At 43.4% G+C, this 27,676-nt stretch overlaps 1 protein-coding gene across 4 annotated transcripts in view; it reads right to left on the bottom strand.

Annotated features, from left to right (window-relative positions):
• ERG (ETS transcription factor ERG) overlaps positions 1–27,676 on the bottom strand; it is a 284,049-nt gene that overhangs the window by 24,156 nt on the left and 232,217 nt on the right. The window lies entirely within an intron of this gene.

Raw genomic sequence — 27,676 nt, 5'->3', positions numbered from 1 at the left:
AGTACTGTGCCTCTTTGGTGGAGTAGCGTGCCCATGTATGACCAGCTCATCATATTTGGCAGACATTTATAGACTATGAATTTACCCTACATTTCTACACACATTAAAGGGGTTATCCAGCGCTACAAAAACATGGGCACTTTCCCCCTACTGTTGTCTCCAGATTGGGTGGGGTTTTAAAACTCAGTTCCATTGAAGTAAATGGAGTAATTGCAAACCGCACCTGAACTGGAGACAACAGTAGGGGGAAAGGTGGCCATGTTTTTGTAGCGCTGGACAACCCCTTTAAGGAAATCCATCAATACTGCTGTGCATAGATAACCCATAGCAAAGATAAAAGTGAAGGCCCTTTTTAGGAGCTGACGGGCACTACCACACTGCATCTCTGGGGTCCCCATCCTATCACTTCTCAAGTATTGTGCACTTTCTTAGTTGTTAGCCTGACCACGTTCCTATGCCGGCCGTCGCCACCAGATACAATCATACTATAGAGCCCCCTCTAGTGTATGTATGCCTTACATCTTTCTGTTATATAAAGAACCCCATACAGTGGGGCTTCCACTTGGTTATTTGAGATGAAGTGTGCCATTAGGCCCTAAAACCTATTCATGTACACCAATATACATTTGCACAAATGCTGCCCCCTGCAGCCAGAGAAGGGCACTGCACAAGGCTGGTTCTCACCCCCTCTCATGAATAGTGGACCTGGCTCTATAGGGCCCCCTGAGTTATTTAGTCAGTCATTGGCCAATCATAACGATCACGTTCAGGTTTTTAGACTATGACAGAGCAAACATAGGTAACCCTTGGGGCATGTTTTCTATTCATCATGTTTAGCCTTTTAGCCAGTCACAGACCAAACATGGGTAACCCTAGGCATCTGTTTTTTACTAATCATGTTCTGCTCGTGCCAATCATGGAACAAACATAAGTAACCCTGAGTGCAGGTTTACTAAAAATTATGTTCTGCTCTGTAGCCAAAAATAAGTAACCCTAGACACATGTTTGTCATTGATCATGTTCTGCTTTTTAGTCACTTACAGGACAAACATAAGTAAACCTTTAAACATTTACTGTTGATTATGTTCATCAGTTCAGCCAATCATGGGACAAACATAAGTAACCCTAGGCACGTTTGCTGTTTTAAAAGTTCATCCGTTTAGCCAATCATGGGACAAACATTTGGAAACCCAGGAACATTTTTTATTGATCATGTTTATATGCTTATCCAGTTATAGGACAAACATAAATAACCCTAGGCACATGTTTACTATTGATCATGTTCACCTGTTTTATGTGACAAACCCTAGGCACCCGTTTGCTATTAGACATATTCATCTGTTTAGCCAATCGAGGGACAAACATAAGTAATCCTGGGCACATGTTTGCTGCACGCGTTTCGCTAAACCATTGAATCTGCTGTTGTTAAAGAGGCCATTTTCCCATCCAGGCTCACCCTGCAGGAAACTTTCCACGCAGTCTGAATATGTCATTGTACGGATCGCCGCACAGAGCCCTGCTCCATTTTTAGAGAAGTAGGTGCAATGAAATCCTTTGAGCCTCAGAAGGCGTTTTTAGCCTAAGTGAAACCACATGCTATTTCTCCCCCTTAAAACAATAAACAAAACCGTAGATCTACATCAAGGGATAACGCGATTATTTTGTTGTGCGAGCCAATATCGTACGTCAATTATCTCATTGATGCCAGCGCTGAGCCAAGGGAGAAAAAAGAGAGAAGATGGAAATTTTTTCTTTTCTTTTTAATGATAGACGCCAACTCTAAAATAGTCCTGGTGACCACGAGTTAGACAAGAACAGACTGTGCCAGGCTCTGTTATTTGCTTCCAGTTGGCCAACGTTGAGCTGTGCGAAGGCAGCCAGGAGCAAGAATCTGCTGCAATGTGAAAACCATTATCCCAGTGTCCCACAGTAAATAACACTCAGGCTGCCATGGACGTGAAGTCTGTTCTGTGTCATGTGGACAAGGTAGATCCATCCAAAGACATTCTCTCCACTTTCTGCAGACCCTGACTGGCCTTGGTATTGTAATATTTCTCTCTTACTTCGACGTCAATTCTACTTTATTTCTTAAGTGTCATAATGCACTGTTATTCTGGAATTATATCCATGAACCAGGAGGCTAAGGATGGATAGTAACATAGGTCCAGCCCAGGTAGGGGAAGGTAGGAGGCAATGGAATATCATATGAAGACTGACAAACCTAGTCCAGCCACTCATACTAGGAAGACACCAAGTCTGCATATGTTTATTATACATGAATTCAGTGTACCATTCTATATTGGGTGGTGTTTGGACAGAAGGGTCATATTGTAATGAGCAAAGGAAATGGGTTTCAAAGCCCACCATCTAGCTGTACAGCACATGTGCACATCAAACTAAACCCCTATCATAGCATCACATGGGGCTATTCTGCAAGACCTTCAGGGCCCATTACTGTGCAAGAACATGGGCCTCACACTAGAGAAGTGCGATCCTGATTATAACTCCTATCACCACCGCCTAGTATCTGTGTGCAGGAAAATGGAGCAGCACAAGAAGCAGATTTGCTATTAAGAACTTTAAGAGAGCTTGGGGACAACTTTTATCATAGCCAATGCCAATCAGCCCAAAACAGATAAAACAAATGTCCTAATGGCTCAACTTTACTGAAAACTCAAAATGTTTTCATATTATATTTATTATTATTATTATTATTATTATTATTATTATTATTATTTTGAATATGTAGTATTATTGATATATATATATATATATATATATATATATATATATATAGTTATTGTGTTTTTATTACAATATAATTGTATTGGTATAAAAAGCATTTTTTATGTTTCATACTTTTATTATGACTGTTCACACTTTTATCGTTTATTATGGCATTATCATTTTTGAGCTAGTTTACCATTACCATTCTGTTTTAAATGTACTTTTATTATTGCTATTACTTTGTGTTTTAGTGTATTCACTGTACTTTTTATAGCTAATATTACTGTTAGTATTATATATCTGGATTACATGTGTTTCAGCCTTTAATTATGAAGATCAGTTTACCTTTAAATGATATGTATTATATTTATTCTTTTACTATGTTGCATTAGTTTATTAATTGCTACATGTACTTCTTTTTGTTATGTTTGCATTATTTTATATATTTTATTATATGTATTTACTTATTCATCATTATTAATGCTATTAATATATTTTTTTACCAGTATCTTTAGGTGTATAAACATCCTAATATTGATGTTGTTATTGTTATAATTTATGACATGGAAGCTAAGATATGCGAGCCTCCCACAATACTTTGCCCTACCCTTCAGAGAGTAATGTTGGGTATTTGCTACGTCCTTCTTCCTTCATGTCCCATATGTTAAATAAATCCAAGCTGAGCAATTACGGGTCAAAATAAATAACTAAAGTCTCCATTGTCTGAGTGTTTTCTTTAAACAAAAGCCCAGTAGTTGCATGCCATTCCCATATCTCCTGCACCATGTCCAACTTCCCAGAGGAACAACAGGAAAACAAAGTGCAAATTCAGAATAACTGTGTCCAAAGAACAATACACTTAGCCCTACGATTGCCAAGGGACTTGATGAATAGAGGAAGGAGTAAACTTGAGAGATTGCTTTGAGGAAGGTTTTTGTAACTGCTCTCAGCAAATTGTGGAGTCACAAAACGCTTAAGATCAAGGTCTAAGCTGGAGGTTATCATGGATGTGCATGCTAAGCTCCCGCCACCCTGTCATGTTTACCCTGTTAGAGTTATCTATCCTCAGACTGCATTACAAGTTTACAAACCATTATAGGATATGTTGGCTGATTGTTGCCTTTTTACAGAAGCTATGACACCGAGCGATTATCGGCCGTAGCGGCCAACAATCAGCCAAAGACTTTGTTCACACAACGTCAAAAATATTAAAAAGGCGTCCGATTTTCATATTTAAAATAACATCCGTTTTTGCCGAGATTTAACTGACTGCAATGCAATGCATTGAAGTCAATGGGAAGACGGACGTCCAATGCACACAGCGTATTGAATAACGGACGTTTTTGCAGCGGGCGTCAAAATAATGAACATGATCATTATTTTCGGACGTGTTTTGCAAACAGCGGACGGTTTTTTTATTTGTAGTTCACACTCAGTTTTCCTTTTGTCACCATTCCGTCTCCGTTTTTACTATTAAATTCAATGGACTTTTCAATTAAGTCCAATTAGTAATCCCAAACTAGAATAATGTACAAACACCAGTCAGTGCACTAAGAGGAGGTCAGGCTGCTAAATAACGTCCGCTATTTTAGACTCAAAATGACGGACGTAATTTTAAACAGATGAAAAACGTTGTGTGAACATAGCCAAATACGGACAATAATTGCTTGGTGTAACAGGGCCTTAAGTCAATGTCAGAAATGTTAAATTGACACAACATAATGAGTATGATTCCCCTGCCTATGCGGTAAGATGGAGGTTGCAAAATATTCTGTAAATACCAAAAGACTTGAGATGGTACAAGTGGCCTGACTTTGTTCTAACGTCTCAAAATTATTTCAGAAGTTGTTCTTTCCTTGTTTCCTAACATAAGGTGCGATTGGAGATGAAGGTCTTTTAGAAGCCCAGACAACAGTCCATGCTTCTCAAAGAAGTTATACAAAAAGAATCCCACTAAGAGTCTCAATTTTTTTTTTTTTGGACTAAATAGTTTTTGTAATTATGGGTCTAGCTACTGAGACTCCCACAAACCACTATGGGTCTAGCCACCAATGACTATGGATCCAGCCATTGAGATTTCCATACACCATTATGTGTCCAGACACTGGGAACAGTCTATCTACTGAGACCACCATTAATCATTATGGGTCCACCATTGACAATGTCAAACTACTGAGACATTGATCAATCACTATGGGTCCAGCTACAGAGGCTCCAAATAATCAAAGAACATAGTTTCCACATATAGTTTCCGACACCTAAGCCATCATTTGATGCCTACAGTAACGTTTCTTAAGTTTCTTCAGTACCCCACACTTATAAATTATTTTAAAGTAGCCCCAAGACATCATTTTGAAAGCATAGCAATAACACAGGGGAAGTATCTAGAGACATGGCATGAAACCCCTAGCGTGCAAGTACCACATACTTGTACCAAGGATCTAGATCAGCGGTCTCTAACCTGTGGTTCTCCAGCTTCTGTGAACCTACAACTCTTAACAAGGTAGTCAGGGCATGGCAGATTTCTCCTTTTTTTACCAGCTATACATATATCAGGCTTGTCAAGTATTACAGCCCTGCTCTATTGAAGTGGATGAGGTTCAGCTGGAGTACCACATGCAACCTGTGGATAAGGGTGGTGCCGTTTGTGGTGAGAGCAGCCATGCGTTTCTATTCTTGGCTAACCTCACCATCACATTATAACAGTTATGTCTTGTTGGCCTTCTGCCAGTGTTAGAAGGTGTCTCGGCATCACCAGACATCTCCTGATCTTGTTAATATTCTGGTCAGGATGTGTTACAATCAACATTGCACTACACTTACAACAACAAAGGAAATTTTCAGATATATACAGCAGCGGTCCTGAACTAAGATAAGGATTCACCTTTGGTTAGTAAGTAAAGGTTGTTTTGGGGTGATGGTAGTCATCTTGGGGTGGTAAGACCACAATATGCCACAATAAGACACTTAATCTTAGTAGATGGAGATTTGTTAATTCAAGTTTCCAGTTGAAGTGCCCCCGTCATTTGCAAAAACTTTTGATCACAGCCTTTTGTGTCACAGAGACATGTCAACAGTTTGGGTCAGTCAAGGTCTAAGTCTTCAGACCCCCAAGATCTTTAGACTGAGGGAGTTGAGAGAATTCAGCAGCTGGTCGATTCACTACCCAGTTTGCTGCCATTCTGTCTTGCTGCAGGAGATGGAATCCATTGGAACTCCAGATCAGAGTGCGCAGAGGTAACCACTAAACATTGTGGGGCACATGGGGTGACAGTAGGAGCCCGCAACATCTAAGTTGGTAGATGATGTTAAAATAGGATGGCACCTATAAGTGATGGCGTGGGCACACTTCATCATTATGATTTATTATTTCGGGAACTGCATAGTTCCCATGACAAAATAGTATGCCATGCGGTGGGATAAAGTCAAACTATGTTCAAGGGCTAATGTAAAATAAAAATGGCCAGGGGGGGGGTGTCAAGGCCAGATTGGTCCTTGCCAACAAGTATGTGAGGAATCATCAAAGATAGGTTGACGCAAGCACATATAACAATAGGCGTCATAACCAGTACCAGTGATTGGATTTTTTTTTTTGTTCTTTTGGGGTACTCTATAAACAGTGTTGTCCTCCAGCTCATGACTGGCTTGTTGGCTTAATGACTAATTGTTCATGTGACTACTGACCATCGTCAGCTATAGGCAATCTACCTATGGTGTTTTACCATTCTTTACATACAGGACTTTACACCTAATGATCATAAAAGTCAATGACTAGATATTTGGAACACCATTGTACCAATTACGGCTATTACACAAGATGGCTGTCCGTCAAGCTTTGCTGCCACTTTTGTTGCATCTGGTCAGCGAGGCACCCAAAAGAATTAACATGTAACCAATGGATTCCAGCCCTTCCGGAGTGAAGCATTCTCTACCTATAACTTGGAAGAAACTCTGAAGACAAGTTCATGTTTTCTTTTGTTTGGAAGGAAATAACAACTTGAAAATATTTTCATTATCTCTCCTCATCTTCCAGTGCGTTCAGGACACATGAAATATCTATTTATTTTACAGAAGGGTTGTTTACAGAGTGAACTTATTTCGGGTGACACAGATAACTTTCTCATTCAAAAAGCCGAATTTTTTTTCCCAAAAGTTTTTGAATAGAAAAAGACAATAGATGAAAAACTAAAGTAAACTAGAACTTCACTCCTGACATGTTCTTTTTAACTAAATTTCTTAAACAATAGTACAATACATGTACTGTATTGTTCCTCCTCCTCATTACTCCTGGAAAATGTATGAATACATTGACAACTAGTGTTACTTTTCCATTGTCAATATGCTGTTTCCCTACACTGCCTGACACTCAATAAGTCAGACACACCCCTAGTGTGGGGAATGGTAAGATCCAATTTTCAGTACATTCATAAATTTTCAGGCAGAATAAGAGGGTTTTATGTACTGTAATTCTTCAGCATACTGTAGTTTGTTCGCAGAAATTGTTAAAGGGGTTATCCAGTGCTACAAAAACATGGCCACTTTTCTCCCTCTCTTGTCTCCAGTTTGGGTGGGGTTTTAAACTCAGTTCCATTGAAGTAAATGGAGCTTAATTGCAAACCGCATCTGAACTGGAGACAAAAGTAGGGGGAAAAGTGGCCGTGTTTTTGAAGCGCTGGATAACCCCTTTAAGTTTTTCTAAAACAGTTATGCAAAAGTAGTGGACAAATACTCTTCAAGCCCAGATTCATGCGTACCGGGTCCACAGTGCGAGTTTCTACGAGAATCCATACTTAGGGTACAAACCCACTTGCCGGATCTGCAGCGAGTCTCCTTGCTGCGTTTTTGCAGCGAGACTCGCAGCAGATCCCAGCCCTATACTTTCATTAGCAGAGAAACTCGCAGCAGGGATGTACATCTTTTGTCTGCAGCCCTCCCCATTAACCCCCTAGCCGCCGGACATTATACATTACCGGGTCCCCGTTCCTGCTTGCTTCGGGGCTCCCGGTGTCTTCACGGCCGGCCCGGCCAATCAGTGCGCTGCGGCAGGGCAGCGCACTGATTGGCCGGGCAGAACGTGTCGGGAGCCGCCAAAGCAAGCAGGAGCGGGGACCTGGTAATGTATATCCTGCCCGCCCCCCCTGCAGCCCCGATCTCCCCCGGCCGCATGATAGCCCCCGCACCCCCGGGGGGCGATCGTGCGGCCGGGGGGTGCGGGGGGCGATTGTGCGGCCGGGGGGTGCGGGGGGCGATCGTGCGGCCGGGGGGTGCGGGGGGAGATCGTGCGGCCGGGGGGTGCGGGGGGCGATCATGCGGCCGGGGGGTGCGGGGGGCGATCATGCGGCCGGGGGCGATCGGGGCTGCAGGGGGGGCGGGCAGGATATACATTACCAGGTCCCCGCTCCTGCTTGCTTCGGCGGCTCCCGGCATGTTCTGCCCGGCCAATCAGTGCGCTGCCCTGCCGCAGCGCACTGATTGGCTGGGCGCGCCATGAAGACACCGGGAGCCCCGAAGCAAGCAGGAACGGGGACCCATTAATGTATAATGTCCGGCGGCTAGGGGGTTAATGGGGAGGGCTGCAGACAAAATTGCAGCAGGGATGTACATCCCTGCTGCGAGTTTCTCTGCTAATGAAAGTATAGGGCTGGGATCTGCAGCGAGTCTCGCTGCAAAAACGCAGCATGGAGACTCGCTGCAGATCCGGCAAGTGGGTTTGAACCTTTACAGTGGGATGTAATTGACAGCCCCCTCAACCCCCACCGGCTGAAGCATACCGTACCTGCTCTAAGCTCCGGCTTGCTTCGGGCTTCCCGGCTGGACGTCCTGCTCAGCAAATTAGTGCGCTGCCCCTCCGCAGCCACTGAAGCCGGAGTGTATCACTTACATTGTCATCCCGCTGCGAGTATGGATTCTCATAGAAACTAACAGGCAGGGGATATGTGACAGATTTCGCTGCAAATTTGCAGTGTGAAATACGGTGTGAATCTGTTACGTGTGAAACTGGCCTAAGGCTACTTTGGGCAACTTTTTGTGGAATAAGCTGTGGTGATGTCTTATCTTCTTTTATTCTGTTAAGTACAAAAGGTTAGGTGCATTTAAATCCAGATCCTTTTTTCTCTAACATTCCATTTAACGCTGTAGGTTCCTGACTGGAAAACATCCAATGGAAATGGGTTGCCCAATAAGGAATTTAAAGGCAAACTACTTACAAAATAATGTTGGTTGTATAGGTAAGAAGATAACATACAATATATTGTAATATATGTAACTAAACAAGGCTGCTGGAAGAAATGTATTGGCACAGCCAAGACCTAAGTGAGGAGAAGCGAACTTTCATTAGGCCCTTTGGCAACTAAAATAAAACCAGATAAAATTCTGTATAATTTGCAAGAGCATTTTGGTCAGAACTAAACAACCACATGACAATAAATCATGACAATAGTTCTGTTTCGTAACTGACTCAATATGTCATGTATGAAATATACATGGGAACGTTGCCACCGAATGGTGGTCTGCAGAGCATCTGGATCAAGTCTCAAGAAAACCACAAATGACATGATTTGTACAAACCACAGGACAACAATCCCAACAGAATTTTGCACAAAACACCTGCCCTAACTGTAATAATAAAATGTGTGTATGGCTGGGAGATGGGAGAGCATACTCATCACAACAGAATGTATGGGGTCTTAGAGGGTATGTGCACTCTAGAGCATTGTTTCTCAACCTTTTCAAGCCAAGTACCCCCATGCGACGAGATGCTCCAGCCGAGTACCCCCAAGGATGCCATCCATTAATAACATTGCCTTAGGGTATATTCACACAAACGGACTCGCAGCGAGATTCTCGCTGCGAGTCCAGCAGGTCCTGGCAGTTCCCACACACTATATACTCGCTGCGGTCTGAACGACCACAGCGAGTACGTAATTCTGCCGCCCTTAACCCCTTCTGCTCCCGCCCGGCTCCCCCGCTGTAAGTATACATTACCTGTCCTCGCTGCACGGGTCTGGCGTCCTGCTCTCCCGTCCGGCCAATCAGTGGCTGCGGCTGGGCAACCCACTGCTTACAGTGGGTGAGCCGGGCGGGAGCAGAAGGGGTTAAGGGTGGTAGAATTACATACGTATGTAGTGTGTGGGAACTGCCAGGACCTGCCGGTCCGTTCGTGTGAATATACCCTCAGGGTAGATTCACGTGTACGTTTCGCAGCGGAATCCACTGCGATACTCTGTACTGTTATGGCCTATGGCTCTGCATTCTCACAGAGGATTTTCATTCTGCTGCCCTATGCAGCCATATACCTTCCCCCTATGCAGCCATATACCTTCCCCCTATGCAGCCATATACCTTCCTCCTATGCAGCCATATACCTTCCCCCTATGCAGCCAGATACCTCCCCCATGTAGTCAGATACCTCCCCCCATGTAGTCAGATACCTCCCCCCATGTAGCCAGATACCTTCCCCCCATGTAGTCAGATATCTCCCTTTATGTAGTCAGATACCTCCCCCATGTAGTCAGATACCTCCCCCCATGTAGTCAGATACCTCCCCTCATGTAGCCAGAAACCTCCCCCCATGTAGTCAGATACCTCCCCATGTAGCCAGATATCTCCCTTATGTAGCCAGATACCTCCCCCATGTAGTCAGATACCTCCCCATGTAGTCAGATACCTCTCCCCCATGTAGACAGATACTCACCCCCTTGCAACCAGACATCTCCCCATGTAGTTAAGATACCTCCTTCAATAGCCAGATACCTCCCCATGTAGCCAGATATCACTTTTCCTTTTCTTCTCCATCTGGCCCAGACCACCATGACGATTTCTTGCAGCTACAATTTATCTCTTGCCAGAGAACCTGCCAAACATCTTTGGCGCCGCAGTTTTCCTCTAACTTCCCTCCCTTTTTCCTACCTATACGCTCCCATACAGTAATAATTCTGCTGTTTGGTGTCATGCGCTGTAAAGTGAGTAGGTGTGTGGGTTGTCCCCGTATTTAGGATCCCTCATTTAAAATTAATATCCCCTTCTATGACCCCCCCCCATATAGTAATAATGCCTCCTGCCCTGCCCCCATAGTAATGCCACCATTCTACTCCCTCCCCCTCCTGCCGCAACACACAAAAAAATTCATACTCACGTAATCCGGGCATGAAGGGGGTCTTCCTCTCTTCTCCAGCCTCTGAGCCACAAAGAGATCAAGGGGAGAGTAAGGTCTGAGGGGGGAAAGAAGGAAAGAGAGGGATAGAGGAGGTGATGGGGGGAGAGGAAGAGAGAGGAGGTGATGGGGGGAGAGGAAGAGAGAGGAGGTGATGGGGGGAGAGGAAGAGAGAGGCGGTGATGGGGGGAGAGGAAGAGAGAGGCGGTGATGGGGAGAGAGGGGGTGAAAGGGGGAGAGGAGGACAGGGAAGGGAGGAGGTGAAGGGGGATAGGAGAAGAGAGGAGGTGAAGGGGAGAGAGGAAGAGAGAGGAGGTGAAGGGGAGAGAGAAAGATAGAGGTGGTGAAGGGGGGAGAGGAAGAGAGAGGAGGTGATGGGGGCATAGGAAGAGAGAGTAGGTGAAGGGGGGAGAGGAAGAGAGAGGAGGTGATGGGGGGAGAGAAAGATAGAGGAGGTGAAGGGGGGAGAGGAAGAGAGAGGAGGTGAAGGGAGGAGAGGAAGAGAGAGGAGGTGAAGGGGGGAGAGGAAGAGAGAGGAGGTGAAGGGGGGAGAGGAAGAGAGAGGAGGTGAAGGGGAGAGAGGAAGGGAGAGGAGGTGAAGGGGGAGAGGTAGAGAGAGGAGGTGAAGGGGAGAGAGGAAGAAAGAGGGGGTGAAGGGGAGAGAGGAAGAGAGAGGAGATGATAGGGGTAGAGAGGAGATTATTTGGGCTGAGAGGAGGAGATGGGGGTGAGAAAAGGTGATTGGGGGGCTGAGAAAAGGTGATGGGGGCTGAGAGGGGGAGCAAGGCACCAGCAGTGCCTGCTGTACACTGTCCCCCTGCGGCTGCCGGATCCGGGAGCGGCGGCTTGAGGAAGGTCGGCAGCGGGTGAGTGATGGGTGCAGAGAAGAGATGAGGGGGGAGAGGAAGAGAGAGAGGTAGAGAGAGGAGGTGAAGGGGAGAGAGGAAGAAAGAGGAGGTGAAGGGGAGAGAGTAAGAAAGAGGAGGTGAAGGGGAGAGAGGAAGAGAGATGAGATGATAGAGGTAGAGAGGAGATTATTTGGGCTGAGAGGAGAAGATGGGGGTGAGAGGAGATGATGGGGGTGAGAGGAGATGATGGAGCTGAGAGGAGATGATGGAGCTGAGAGGAGATGATGGGGGCTCAGAGGAGATGATGGGGGTGAGAGGAGATGATGGGGGTGAGATGAGGTGATAGGGGGCTGAGAGCAGGTGATGGGGGGCTGAGAAGAGGTGATGGGGGGTTGACAGGAGGTGATGGGGCTGAGAAGAGCTGATGGGGGGTGGAGAGGAGGTGATGGGGGGCGGAGAGGGGGTAATGGGGGTTGACAGGAGGTGATGGGGGGCTGAGAGGAGGTGATGGGGGGCTGAGAAAAGGTGATGGGGGGCTGATAGGAGGTGATGGGGGCTGAGAGGGGGAGCAAGGCACCAGCAGCGTCTGCTGTACACTGTCCCCCTGCGGCTGCCGGATCCGGGAGCGGCGGCTTGAGGAAGGTCAGCAGCGGGTGAGTGATGGGTGCAGAGGAGGTGGATTTTGCGTCAGGGTCTAATCGGGACGGGAGGGTCTTATTCTGACCTGAGAGGGGTCCGGCCAGCTCCCAGACTACTGGGCCGGCAATGAGTGGTGGTGCGCGGGGCTCCCCCACCCGGGCTGTGACAGATGTGGGATGCAGACTGGAAGATGGGGCAGCCCGGGAGGCAGGCCGATGGACGCGGGGGCTACCCAATCTTCCAGTCTGCATCCCACATCTGTCACAGCCCGGGTGGGGGAGCCCCGCGCACCACCACTCATTGCCGGCCCAGTAGTCTGGGAGCTGGCCGGACCCCTCTCAGGTCAGAATAAGACCCTCCCGTCCCGATTAGACCCTGACGCAAAATCCACCTCCTTTGCACCCATCACTCACCCGCTGCCGACCTTCCGGCAGCCGCAAGGGGATAGCATGCAGCAGACGCTGCTGGTGCCCTGATCCCCCTTTGATCTCTCTGGATCTCTCCATCTTCCCCCGCAGCATCTCCCGTCCCCCACAGATTGCTGAGGAGCTGCTGCTGGGGGAATAAAGGAGAGAGCTGCCGCGGTGACTGGTGCCGGGACATTGCTGGGTGATAGCAGTGTCCCGGCACCCAAAGCCAAACTTCATTTTTTTTACACTCCGGCCGCGTACCCCCTCAACCTGCGGCACGTACCCCCTGGGGTACGCGTACCGCAGGTTGAGAAACACTGCTCTAGAGCATCTACTGATGGGTCATTGAGTCTGTGGATCATTGCAACGAGAGTCGTGTCTCTTGAGCTTTCCAACTTCTTAGGTGTTGTTCATCCATAAGTGTTAATTTGAAACAGGGATGAGAAACCATTGGCCCTCCAGCTGTTACAAGACTACAGTTCCTATCATGCCTGGACAGCCAAAGCTGTATATTGGGTTGTGGCAATGATCCGTACATGTAAACAGTCTAGGGGTATTTGCACACTGAGTAATTTTAATGGAAACTCTGTTGCGGTATTCTCAGCTCACGCCAGCTCACGGACTGCGGCGGGCGAGTGCATCTCCGCCCCTGTCATAGACTCCATTCTATGCACGGGCAGATTCTTTCATCCGTCCAAAGAATAACCAAGGTCATTCTTTGGACGGAGGGCGAAATCCACCCGTGCATAGAATGGAGTCTATGACACATGTGGAGAAGCGCCCGCCCGCCACAGTTCGCGAGCCGGCGCGAGCTAAGAATTCCGCAATAATTATATACACTGAAGTTCAGCTCTATTGAAGTAAATAGAGCTAAGTTGCAATACCACATACAAACTGTGGACAGATGTGGTGCTGTTTCATGTTTCTGTAATCTTGTACAACCCTTAAACTTAATGACTTTAACCCTTCAAAAACAGCAGGTACCTGATCCTGTTAAAGCCTTTTACTCTTTTCAAGAATTTAATCCATAAAGAGATTATTTCCATTTGAAGAAGGTATAGATAGCAAGATGATCAGTGGGGGTCTGACTGCTGGGAATTGGGACAAAATCATTCCCACAATTAGTGGTGCTCATCACGTGTGCATGGCAAGTGCTCCATTCATTCTCATTTGGGCCACCAAACATTTCCATATACTGTACTTAGAAATGTTTAATGGTCTCGTAGAGAATGAATGGAGTGTTGGCCACCTATGCATACTGCACTCCATTCCCTACAGGGACAATCTCAGTTTCAGTGAGAATAAACGCTTTAAGGCTAGGTTCACACTCTGTATCTGTGCGGCTGTATTGCAGACGGTAAATCATCGGCCGGATTTTTCCGGTTCATGCGTACGCTGGAAAGTATACGATATACGGCTGCACAGTGCACACTATGTATGAATCTACGGCCCGATCGTAAACGGACCCGTAAAAAATAAACAAGACCATTGTTTGCGGCTGGACATGCGGCCGAGGATTGACAGGCGGTCCGTACGGAGTACTTCAAAAATAGCCGGCAATGATGCCGAATGCCGGTGCCTCTAATAGTTAATATATTAAATTAATAAAACACATTTTCTTTGTAATAAAGTCCCTTTCGTTGTTCAATAATTTAATTCTAACGAATCCATCATTTTGCAATTAAACATACTGTTAAAATAAATATATATATATATAAATAAATGTATATTTATATATATATTTATTTTTTGACAGTATATTTAATTGCACAATGATGGATTCGTTTAAATTAAATTATTGAACAACGAAACTGATTTTATTACAACGAAAATGTGTTTTATTAATTAAATATTAATTAGTACAGGAAGCTCCATAAGCCGTTAATTCATATTGCCGGCAATAGAGCATTCTGTACTAATCATCACTTTACTTTAATTAAAACATCAAATGTTTCTTCTAATTATGTTATCACAATAGCTTTATTAGAAGAAACATTTAGAATTATATGTGCGCTCAGCTGATTGGCTGATCGGCTCAGCGCACGTATAATTAGCGGGTCCGCAGCACAGTGACTTCATTGTGCTGCGGACCAGCGAAGAGGACACATCGGGGTGAGTATAAAGCTCTCCCCACCCCCTCCCTAGCACTGCACCCATCCCAGCAAGGAAGGGGGGTCACTTAACCCCTTCCTTGCTGGGATGGGTGCAGTCTGACATCAGTCTGGCCCCCAAGGGGTTGAGGGGGATACAATACATCCTCCCTTAACCCCTTGGGGGCCAGACTGTAAGCCGCGATCTGTAAAGATGCTGCATACTGTAAGGAGCACAACACCGCTCACAATGATGGGTGTTGTGCTCCTGTTTGTGTGTTTTTTGTGTGTTTCTCCCTTTTTGTTTTTCAGATATCGGTATCCTGTGGATTACGTCGGATTACGTGGACTACGTCGATGACCAGCGGTTGTTTGTTGTTTTTTTTTTTTTAATAAAATGGTCAGTGAGGGGTGTGGGGGTGTTTTTATTTGAATAAAAAATTTTTTTAACTTGTGTCTTGTCTTTACCTCTCTACTTTATAGACTTAGTAGTGGAAGCCGTCTAATAGACGGAATCCATTACTAAGTCGGGGCCTAGTGTTAGCCGGTATAAAATGGCTAACACTAACCCCCCATTATTACCCCAGTACCCAATGCCACCAGGGGTACTGGGAAGAGCCGGGTGCCAGTGGTCCCGGAGCGTCAAAATTGGCGCTCCTGGACCGGGCGGCAGCAGGCTGGTAAGATTTAGGCTGGGGAGGGCCTAAAACAATGGCTCTTCCCACCCTGGTGTTACCAGGCTGCTGTTGTTTGGTTTTTAACCCGGCTGGTTATAAAAATAGGGGGGAGCCTATGCGTTTTTTTTTTTAAATAAATAATTAAAAAAAACGCATTTTTTTATAACCAGCCGGGTTAAAAACCAAACGACAGCAGCCTGGTAACATTGTTTTAGGCCCTCCCAGCCTAAATCTTACCAGCCTGCTGCCGCCCGGTCCAGGAGCGCCAATTTTGACGCTCCGGGACCACCGGCATACTGCAGAGGAACGCAAACCCCGGTAATAGCAATTCATGTAAACTGTTTCCCTGCTTTCCCAGAGGTGTTTGCATCACTTTCTTAAGATTTTATTTGTTATTTTTAGTTGAACCAGACTTCCAAGTAAATGACCGTATGTTTTCAGCCGCATGTCTATTTTTTCCCACGGCCGTAGTTTTAGCCGCACATTTCCAGCCGCATAAAAAATACAGCCGCACACATACAAAGTGTGAACATAGCCTAAAGGTGAAAAACATGGTTGCACCACACCTGTCTATCTGGTAGTGCAGTACAGTCCCATCAATTTCAATAGGGCTATCCTGCAGTACCACACACTGCTTCTGAACAAGAGTGGCGCTGTTTCTGAAAAAAGACTCCAAATTTCTGAGGATGAAAAAGACAGGTACAATGGGGCTGATATACCAACATGTTCCCATCAGAAAATTGGCAGGATTTTGTCCATTTTCCCTGTTGGTTTAGTATTCCTACATATTTACTGAAGGTGTGCAACCCATAATTTTTGTCCAAAAACCAAGTGGGTTTGCTGTGGGTATGTTATAGGTGTGTTCTTTAAAAGCCATCACAACTGAAAGATTGACTAAGCAACCCATCATTTTCCCCCAAAATTTTCTATTCTAAAAACCAGCCACTTCTAATGTGGCGGAATAGTCGGGTTTTATTTTATTCCTTTTAGATTTACTAAGGGCATGCGCCACAATAATGAATTTGATGCGGAAATAAAAACGCAACCAACAGCATAATGGCTTAAAATTGATGGATTGTTAGTCAATCACTCCCAATGCGTTATACCCAGAGCTGGACCAGAGGGGTGGAGCATAACACAAGGATTTTCTATAGGTCCATATACCACTCACACCACCCTCCACGCAGAGCTAACCCATGCTGAGCAGAAACAGCTGAGTGCTTCTGCTCACTTTCTACAAAGCGTTGGTGATCTCTGCACCTGGACCCTCCGGTGCTGACATGTCATTCTTGAAGTGATAGGTACCCTTTAAGAGACTGTACCCTCCCACCAAGTTTCCTCCTATTCCCTCTCCATGATACTTTGGGGGACATTTATCAAACTAATTGCGCCTGTTTTTAGTCTAATATATCTAGTTTGCACTCAAAATAAATCTAATATGAATTTATGAAGCTTTTTTAGACAATACTATGCAAATTAGATGTGACTTTTTGATCTAGATTTTTTGTTTTTAATTAGATCGAAAGTGCGCCAGAACTCTTTTTTAGCTAAATTTATTAACTGCTCAATTTTTTAAAAAGTCGCATATATTGGCGCATCGCTACGTCTACTCCGAACCAGGTGAATTTATTCGACTAATTAAAAGACCATTATTTTTAAGACACATTTACTATGCTATTAGACAATTTACATAAATTTGACTAAACACATTAGATTGGAAATTATGCCAAAACATCTTTGACAAAATCTTGTTTTTAGATTTGTTAGTAAATATCCCCCTTTGTGTCTCATTAGTTTGTTCCTCTCTCGGATGCATATCCTTGAGAGAAAAAAAAATAACAACACAACCCAGGACCTGAATATTGCAACACTGGTGCTTCCTGTATAGATCGCCATGGATGCCTTCTGTACATGAATTATAACCCCTGGTACTGTGACCCTGTTATGTGTAATGAACTGTTCTGTACTTAGCTACAAGGTGATTACAAAGTAAAAAAAAATACATTTCTACATATCTGTTCCCGGTCACCGGGATATACAGGAAGTTATAGAACTCTTTGTACCAGCAAAAATAATTGGGAAACTTCCTTGGTACAAAGTGCAATCTACAACTGACATTTCTTCACAGGTTTATAAAGTCAATCATAGGAAAATGAATTAGTCCTAATGAACTGTTAGAAAAGTAAACAATGTGGGAACCGATCACAATTCCATAATCGCATGGGTGGGGCTGTGTGGACATTGTTAGCGATATATGTGCAGCCCCTGCTCCCCCGGTGTCTTCCTAACTTGTCTCTGCCTCCCCACTTCGAAACCCAACTCTGCAGTGACAGGCTGACCAGCCAATCCCTGACAGAGATGGGACAATGCAACAGTCAGTGATTGGCTGAGCAGGCTGTTACTGCAGAGATGGGTTTGGAAGTGTTGGTGGTGGCTACAGTCAGCAGGGGACGCAGAAACAAGCCAGGAGGATATGGAGGGGTAAGCATAATCTTTATTATTTTTTATATACTCATGACGAGTACCTCTGGTCGCTCATTTCCTATTACACAGAGTGATGCATGGCTGATAATTTTCAAACATGTTGGGAGACCGACGAGCTAATTGCAGTCTTTGGCTAAGAATTATCTCTACTGTCTTTATTACACAGAGCGATATCTGCCAGAATCTGGCCACAAAGCAGCCTAATCATTTTACGTAATCGGACCCTTACTTAGATGAAAAATTGTTTGTCATGATGAATAGAATCTTAGGAAAATCAAGGAAACCAAACCATTGGACACCAGGGACAAGGTGACCTAGTCACAGGATAGGTGCACAAAACCACAGGACAGCAGAGATAAGGGATCTAAACCGCCAAACACTAGAGACAAGATGACCAAATTACTGCACACTAGAGAAAAGGGATCCAAAACCACTGGACACCACAGACAAAGGAACCAAAACCATTAGACACAGAGGAAGGGTGTACCAAATCACTGTACACCACAGGCCGACAAACAAAATCATTGAGCAGCAGGGGCAGAGAAATCAAACCACTGGACTCTAGGAACAAGATGGCCAAGTTACAGGACACTAAGGACGGGTAGAAAGAATCACGGATCAGCAGACAAGAGAACCAGATGACAGGACACCAAGGAAAGGCGCATAAAATAAACGCACACCAAGGACTATGGAAGCAAACCACAGGACTCCAGGGACAAAGTAACAAATCACACAACATCATGGATGGGGTGCAAAAATGCACCACAGGGCCGGTGGACGCAAACCACAGGACAATGGGGACAGAAGAAAATGTTTTTTTTTTAAATATATTTTATAGTCTCAATATTTAAAGAGAAAAACAAAAAATAAAATTGATGATTTTTTTTTTACATCCCCGGTAACAACACTTTGCAAGAGATAAGTGATTACATCCAATATCTTAAGGGTTTGTACCACAAATAACTTGTGAAGTCCTTACTGTAATTGCAAAACACAATAGAAACAATTTAGACTCAGGATTGAGGAAGTGGTGAAAATATAAAAATATCCATCATTCTGAGTGTTCTTCAGATACAGAACTTAACTATATTTTGCCAAAAACTGTTGAATTCTCAGGAGAACTACGCAGAAATAATATGGGTCAAAAATTGTGTATACAACTCAAAGGCGCTATACATTTTTCACTTAATAACAATGACACCTTGGCGCCAAACAAGCAGATTCGTGACGGTTTCTGCATAATCTGGATGTTTTATTTATTTTTTACTCATTTTAGGAAATTCTATTCTCAGTAGCATAGAACTTCCTGTATTTGATACTTGGTGGGAACGAATCCAGTATTTTTCCCACAATTTTTTGTCTGTGAGAATCTCACATTATATAGAGATATATGAGAAAGATAGATATCCTGTTTCCCCAAAAATAAGACATACCCTGAAAATAAGATCCAGATTAGGTTTTGCCGAATTTCTAAATATAAGGCCTCCCCTGAAAGTAAGACCTAGTAAAGTTTTTGTTTGAAAGCATGCCCGCCAAACAGAACACCAGGGCATTCTTTTTAGCCTGCCGCTGTTGTCCTCTACCTTCACTGTCCATTGCAGAGCAGCTGCATGCAGGACATGAAGACCGCCGTCTGCCGCCATCCCTGTTGTCCCCTACCGCCAAAAGTAGAGCTGCACACAGTCTGCCATTCTCCCTTTGCCTGCCTCCATACTGTACGCTGTCTCTACTGTGCTGTATGAGTGTGCTGTGGTGAGCTCCCTCTGGTGGCTGGAAGCCGCCATAATGCATGCTCTGTCCCTGCTGTGCATGTGATATGTGAATTCTTCTTCATGGAAAAATAAGACATCCCCTGAAAATAAGACCTAGCGCATGTTTGAGATCAGAAATTAATATACATCACTGTCTTATTTTTGGAGAAACATAATAGATAGATAGGTGATAGATATGCTATACATCAGATCAATAAATGGATATGAATAATATATAAGCAATAGAAGATATAGATAGACATAGATTCATGCTTATGAGCTAAATCTATTGGCACTTTACAAATAAATATTATTATTATTATTAATAATAGATGTAATTGGTATGCAGTAGGTAGGCCCTGCTCATGTGACATCACTACATCTCCATCTGCAGGGCATGAGCTGTACTGCAGCCAGGGCATTCTCTCGGATCTTACCTACATCTTCTTACAAATGTCCTTGGAATTTCTTAGTCATGCCCATCATCCTAATCATTTACTCTAGGGGTGCATTGTTCTTATTGAGGGACTGTACACTAAATCCCGCCATTGTCTTCTGACGCTCTTTACGGTAACAAAGAACATTAGTAATTTCTTTTCCTCCCTGATGGAGCGCTCACTAGAATTCCTTGTAACAAACATAATTAGACCTGGGATCCTTTTGCCTATTTCCTGAGTGTGAGTGTGATGCCCGTCACATTGGTCATTGTTGGCAGGAATAAGTGGGAGAGCAATGATGGGAAGTCATGTCAAAGGAAACCTTTAGGGGTAAATTCAGCATTTCATTGTGACAAGTCACAGTATGGTTATTTTCTTCTAGAAAGAGCGCCACTCTTGTCCTTTGGCTGTGTCTGAAACTGCGCCTCAACTTTATGTAAGTGGTGCTAAGCTTCTGCTTTTTTCCTTCTTCCAAGACAAAGGCAGGGGAGCAGTAGGGGACTGGGGGTAGGTAAGTATATATTGTTTTCTATTTTTCAGAAGTATATACATTTTTACAATGCTGAATACCCCTTTAAGTTGACTCACAAATGGCTTCACTATAGATTTAACACTTAGTCAAGTGATTGTACCTGGTTAGGGGTGTGACAGAATCTTTATATTGATGTATCTATTGAACTCTGTGGGCTAAAAACCCAAATCATGTTCCACAACCACCTTGAAGGGGTTATCCAGTATTAAACAAGGCGTATCTACTTTCTTCAAAAAACAGTGCCACCTCTGTCCTCAGACTGTGTGTGGTATTACAACTCAGCTTCATTTACTTCAATGGAACTGAGCTGTAAAATGACACCTAGGACAAGAGAGGTGCTTTTACTGGAAAATATTTTCTAATAATTGTAAACCCCTTTAAATTAGTCTCCTACTGTATATTAAAAGGCAACAGATTAGATTTTATTTCATCGCTCACATTTACTGCAGGTTTTTTATGAAGACATAAGGGGATACACAAGAGTTATTCAAGAGTATAAGGCTTCTCCACTACTTTATATTCTATATTTAAAGGAACTAGCTATCTAGGTGATGTAGACTTGATGCATTCATTTTGAAAGGTAGGGCTTTGTTCCCACTTGTTGGGATGTCAGAGGAATACCATACAGTGGAATATTGCATGTTAGGGCCCTCCCATTGTAAAAATGTAGTTGACCATGCTTTTTGTTTAAGCTCCTATTACATAGGGCAACGCAAGGGAGCAAGCCAGCTCAGACCTGTCAGGTCAGTGCGTGCTTGCTCCTCGTTCCCCGCTTGCTGACGGCACTATTACACGTGCTGACAGCGAGCGGGTAAGAGCCAGGGAGGGGGGTATGGGGGGGCTGCACAGGTGATTGGTAGATAGTCATATGGGGGGCAGTCCATGGAAGGTAGTGGGTGTCAGCTGCCGCCGCTCCTGTTCGATGGAGTGTCGGCAGCATATCTCTGCTATCCTGATCATGTATGTTTCAACATGCTGAACGACAACAGATGGCATTGTGCATGTCGGCTGATAGTTGTCTTCTATTACACAAGACAATTATAGGCCGAATATGGCTGATAATCGAATTTTTACATAGCCTAGGGACACACTTTTTATATATACTGGGTGAACAGGGTCCTACTGACATGACGGAGGGATTACATTTGGTGTATACCAAGTTGAAGCTTCTAGGCCTTAAAGCAAAATCTGTATAGGGGGGCTACCTATGGTGCACCATGTTAAGTACTGATCTTATATGTGGTAGATGGACTTATTTGGCCCCTCAGGGAGCAAACACACCCTTTGCACCCCTTAATTATTCCCCTGGATGGGTGCCAAGTATATGTGAGGTTTTCCTCAGTTTTTTTTGTATTACCCGCCTAAATAGCACCAACTCTGCAATATTAGCCTGTGATCTTTTGCCTGCACTCCCTTCTCCGATAGCGATATGATGTTCTGTGCTTTAGTTGAATGTCAACCTCATTAAGTGAAGGGAAAAAGAAAAAAAAGTTCTATCAGTGACCACCAAGAGGAAAATAATGTTCAAAGGCCTGATAACACAATGAGAATACATTTAGCCTACCATTGAATACATAAAACGCTGGAGAGGTTTACGGCGAGATCTCATTAAATCCACCAGCGATTGTTTCGCTTGTTTATGAATCACAACCTTTCAAACTAGACTGAAATTGACTCGAATTTTAAAGATGTTCCTTTGCGATAGGATACGGTCTCTTCATTGTTTCACTGAGCAAAGGGCTTTCATAGACCCCTGGTAATCCAGCCCTCTCCCAACGGCCGATGACAGGTCAAATGGCTGAGCCGAATCAGTTGAGGGAAAAGGAAGTCTTGTCGGAAATGAGATTAATCATGTAACGGGTGTTCAGGGCTGATAACCCATCTGGGCTTGGAGCTACTTTAACTAGCAGGCTATTAACCTTCACCTGACAAGCTCCATTCAGCTGCAATAAACAACATTAAAGGGGGTAGGATCCCATGTTCCATGTAGACTAAACATCAATGGGTTGAATTCCACGATGAGTATGCAATATGCAGAGGGGAGATTATGAATTCCATTCTGTTTGTGAACAATGGATATTATAAGAAGATGGGAGAGTTATTATTCCTTTGAGAAGTGACTAATGGGGCAATATCCCATTGTGAACTTAAGGGTTTCTCCTAGTCCAACAAAGAACTTGGAACAATATGGAACTTGGACCTAATGGTGCGCATTATACAATTATACATCAGAACTTTTCCTCTATTGGTCTATTGGTCCAGTGTTGTTATTCGCATTTGAGGTTTTCCTTGCCAGGAAATGGTTGTGACCTCAAGGACATTTACTTTCTAGTATGAAGCATACTGGTCCAATGTTGAGGTTGGAATGGGAGTTAATCCCTGACATGAAAATGTCGTAAAATCAAGAGAATTTATTTTTTTGGGTAGCAAATTCTTGCAATGTTCCCACCTGCCTAATTAAGTTCATGGAACGTTCATTAGATTATTGTGCAGTCCTCTACATCTCCTCAATCTAGAACATGACTTATACCATGGACTGCGTAGTGGCTACCATACTCCTGCCATATCTTTTTGAAAGTCTATTAGTCCAGCGTTGTAATTGGCATGGGGGTTAATTGTTGACATGGCCGTAAGATGAATGGAATTTCCTTTTAGATGTGAATTACATGACATTTTCATATTTCCCCAATATCAGGTGCAACTTGTCTTTGCTTGGATTTTCTTTTGACCACCATAAAATTATTAGTACCTTTAGTGTTGAGTGGATCTGGTAAAATGTTCGGGTTGAGCAATGTTATCCGAACCCACATGCTTGGGGTTTCAATCCCCATGGCTGCAGAAGTTGGATGCTACTCCAGGGCCGCTTTTTAGTACTCCCTAGGGCCGTATTCAACTTCTGCGGCCAAGGGGAATCAAACACTGATTGTTCGGGATTAGATAACATTGTTGAACCTGAACATTCTGTCAGATCTGCTCAACACTGTCTACCTTTAATAGCCTTTACAGCAGCTTAAGGGCCCTTTTGAAGAAAAACATCTGAACATCTAGGGGATATGTCGACTGACTAGACAGTAGGGCATCTGTCAACGTAGGGCATTTACAACCCTAGTATTTTTTGCATTTAGACCTGGGTTAACAGGTGGACAAAAAGGGCAATTGCCCAGAAGCTTCCAGTACTTCCTTTAAAACCCAGTTTCTTCCAGTCTTCGTCAGACACAACTCCTTCCACGAAGCCAAAATTCAACCTAGTAAACTGCAATAATTCCTAAGTAATGACTAGTGGGGTCTTATCTAAGACTACGACATTGTGGACCCACCCAATGTATAATGTTGAACAAGATCCTTTGATAATAGACTCTTATGACCTATCAGTGAGACATAAGAGTCACATCCATGGGAATTCAGCAGGCGGAACCCCTTTGTCCTGAGTATTGGCAGGATCCCAACCATGCTGTATCTATGCCAATGGGATTCTTACGACATCTCTGATGGCTTCGTAGACATTTTGCCTGTATATTAATGAATAAACCAGATAAATTATGTTCCATTTAATAAAATAGATAAAATGAGATTACCATACCATAAATATAACATGTTTCATAGTTCATGCCTTCTCTATTGTTAAATGTAGAGCTCAGAGTCAAGAGGCAGATGGTAAAGCGCACGTACTTACACTTCAGTCCATTAGTCTGAATCACTCCGCAGAACATAAAACCTTTCTCGTCCTGCACATTTAAGATAATGGAACACAAATATTTTGTACAGAAGCTCACAAATGGTTATTTTACTTATTCTTGTGCTGCACATAATTACAACACAGAGGTTTCCAAGTCAAATATATTAGGCAACACCGAGCCAAAAGAGGATTGGGACAGAGCCAGGGCTGAAAGACTTGTGGAACAAACCCCAACCACAGAGAGTTCCACAAGATTTTACAGATGTCACTATCACTTATTCACAGCCGGTCTCTATGTAATAACACCTTCATCCTTACTAATAATGGCCTGTAAATGGGAATATCATCACTGCAGTCACTGTGTCCGCTGTACATCTAATAGCATATCCCTAAGGGACAGATTTTTTTTCATACAAGAAGTACAAGAAAAAAAAATATTAAAAGAAATTTAATACAGGTAACCCCCAATGCTTTTTATGACCTGTATTAAGTTTTTTTTTCTAATAAATCAAATTGATTCTCCAACAGTTTAGTGCATGTGTTAGGAATGTGACTTTGCACTTCTCAGTCCGTGTCGGGCGGCCGAGGAAGCGCTGATTTTATGTCTGCTGTTGCACTGAATATTGTGTCTGAATTGTGTTTCACTTCTCAGCCACACCCGCCTTGCCTGTCAGACTTCTGGCAGTGCTAGGTCTGTTCAGCTGAGCTTGGTGCTGGGATCAGGGCTGTTCCAATCAGATGCTGGACCTAGTTTCTGATCCTGGTTAAAAAGCAGTCAGATCCTCAGTTCCCTGCTGACTATTAGTTCACACTAGTCCCAGCTCCCCTGCTCCTTTCCCAGCGTTCCCTGTTCCAATACCCTTGCTATTGCTCTGCCCGTGTTCTGACCACTTGCTTGACATTTGACTATCCGCTCTCCTTCTGATTTTGTACTGCATTGTCTGTTTTGTTTTGACCATGCTAGTTGACTATCCTCCATTACGTTTTGTGTATTCACTTACGCAGTGTAGGGACCGACTCCGTGGTTGTCCGCGACCGTTTAGGGACGACTGAGGCAAGTAGGCAGGTGACAGTGGGTGGGTTCAGATCTAGGGCCCACTGTCTTTTGTCTTGTCTACGCCTGCCAGTCCTGACAGCATGAGTACATTTTACAATGTTCACTGCTACATAATCTATATCCTGGACATACAAGGTACAGTAATACTATAATATAATACTGTCCACTATGTACAAGAATATAACTACTGAAATACTGCCCCCTATGTACAAGAATATAACTACTATAATACTGCTCCTATATACAATAATATAACTACTCTAATTTGCCACTGGACGCCCCTGCTTTCACTTCCCCTCCCCACTCGTGTCTATCAAGACGAAATAAAACGGACTTATACCGCAGCGGTTTTCTGGTGAGTGCAAGCTTCTTTGTCTCCTTTTTTGGATAACTACTATAATACTGCTCCTATATACAAGAATATAACTACTATAATACTGCTCCTATATACAAGAATATAACTACTATAATACTGCTCCTATGTACAAGAATATAACTACTATAATACTGCCCCTATATACAGGAATATAACTACTATAATACTGCTCCTATATACAAGAATATAACTACAATAATACTGCTCCTATATACAAAAATATAACTACTATAATACTGCTCCTACATACCAGAATATAACTACTATAATACTGCTCCTATATACAAGAATATAACTACTATAATACTGCTCCTACATACAAGAATATAACTACTATAATACTGCCCCTATATACAGGAATATAACTACTATAATACTGCTCCTATATACAAGAATATAACTACTATAATACTGCGCCTATATACAAGAATATAACTACTATAATACTGCCCCTATATACAGGAATATAACTACTATAATACTGCTCCTATATACAAGAATATAACTACAATAATACTGCTCCTATATACAAAAATATAACTACTATAATACTGCTCCTACATACCAGAATATAACTACTATAATACTGCTCCTATATACAAGAATATAACTACTATAATACTGCTCCTACATACAAGAATATAACTACTATAATACTGCCCCTATATACAGGAATATAACTACTATAATACTGCTCCTATATACAAGAATATAACTACTATAATACTGCGCCTATATACAAGAATATAACTACTATAATATTGCTCCTATATACAAGAATATAACTACTATAATACTGTCCCATATACAAGAATATAACTACTATAATACTGCCTCCTATGTACAAGAATATAACTACTATAATACTGCTCCTATATACAAGAATATAACTACTATAATACTGCTCCTTTATACAAGACGATATCTATTATAATACTGCTCTTATGTCCCATTGACCTTGGCTGTGTTCTCAGTGATAGCCATGAGAATGAAACTATCAGGCAGGCTGAACTCACCCAACATCTATCCATGGGAGATAGGGCAGCCTTACACACCTTAGGTGGTCACTTTGGTCCCACTAAGGTTGTCAGATTTGGCAGACATTCACCTGATGTGTATGGTCGCCTTTAGTGAATAGCAGATAATGCTGTCATACTCATTGGTTAAGCTTACAAGAATGAGTTGGATGTTGTGGGCACTGAACTTTCTTGGCAGTATTCTCCTTACTAGGGGCCACCAATATTCTAATATTTGAGGCATCTGTTGATGATGTCATATTAACACCAGGTGCTAGCAGTGACCAGAATGTGTACAAAGTGTCCAGAGGGTGCTCAGAACCAGGCACAATCCAGGAAGGAGATGAGCAGTAATGGACGTGAGAGCAGGAAGAAGACTGTGAAACCTATCAATTCTGCTAACAATGCAGGAAACACTAGTATTCCGTTGTTGTAGGATGATAACCGCACAGCACACGGCCCAGAGGATGACCACACCACTGAATGACATACCGCCACATGGAACAGCTCCTATTACAGGTGACCCACCCATACAAGATGATACAGCCGCATACTGGATAGTGAGATCAAAAATGTTCTATACTTTACATTGTTGTCCATCGTAAGGGAATCTTTTTCATTCACTGACTATATCATCAAGAGTTAACAATCTGTTTATGTGACATCTGCGAAATCGAGTCACCACCTGATCCTCAGATTCCTGAAAAATGTCTGCAGTGTGGCCCCCAGGGCATCATCTGCTGCCATGAGGGGGTCCCACTGCCAAGAAGGGGGGGGGCACCTTGGTGTGCAACGGTTAGGTAG

The sequence above is a fragment of the Dendropsophus ebraccatus genome, chromosome 11, assembly GCF_027789765.1.
Source record: "Dendropsophus ebraccatus isolate aDenEbr1 chromosome 11, aDenEbr1.pat, whole genome shotgun sequence".
In the NCBI taxonomy this organism is placed as follows: Eukaryota; Metazoa; Chordata; class Amphibia; order Anura; family Hylidae; genus Dendropsophus; species Dendropsophus ebraccatus.
Note: the sequence above shows the minus strand (reverse complement) of the source record. Positions and strands in the feature narration are given on the sequence as shown.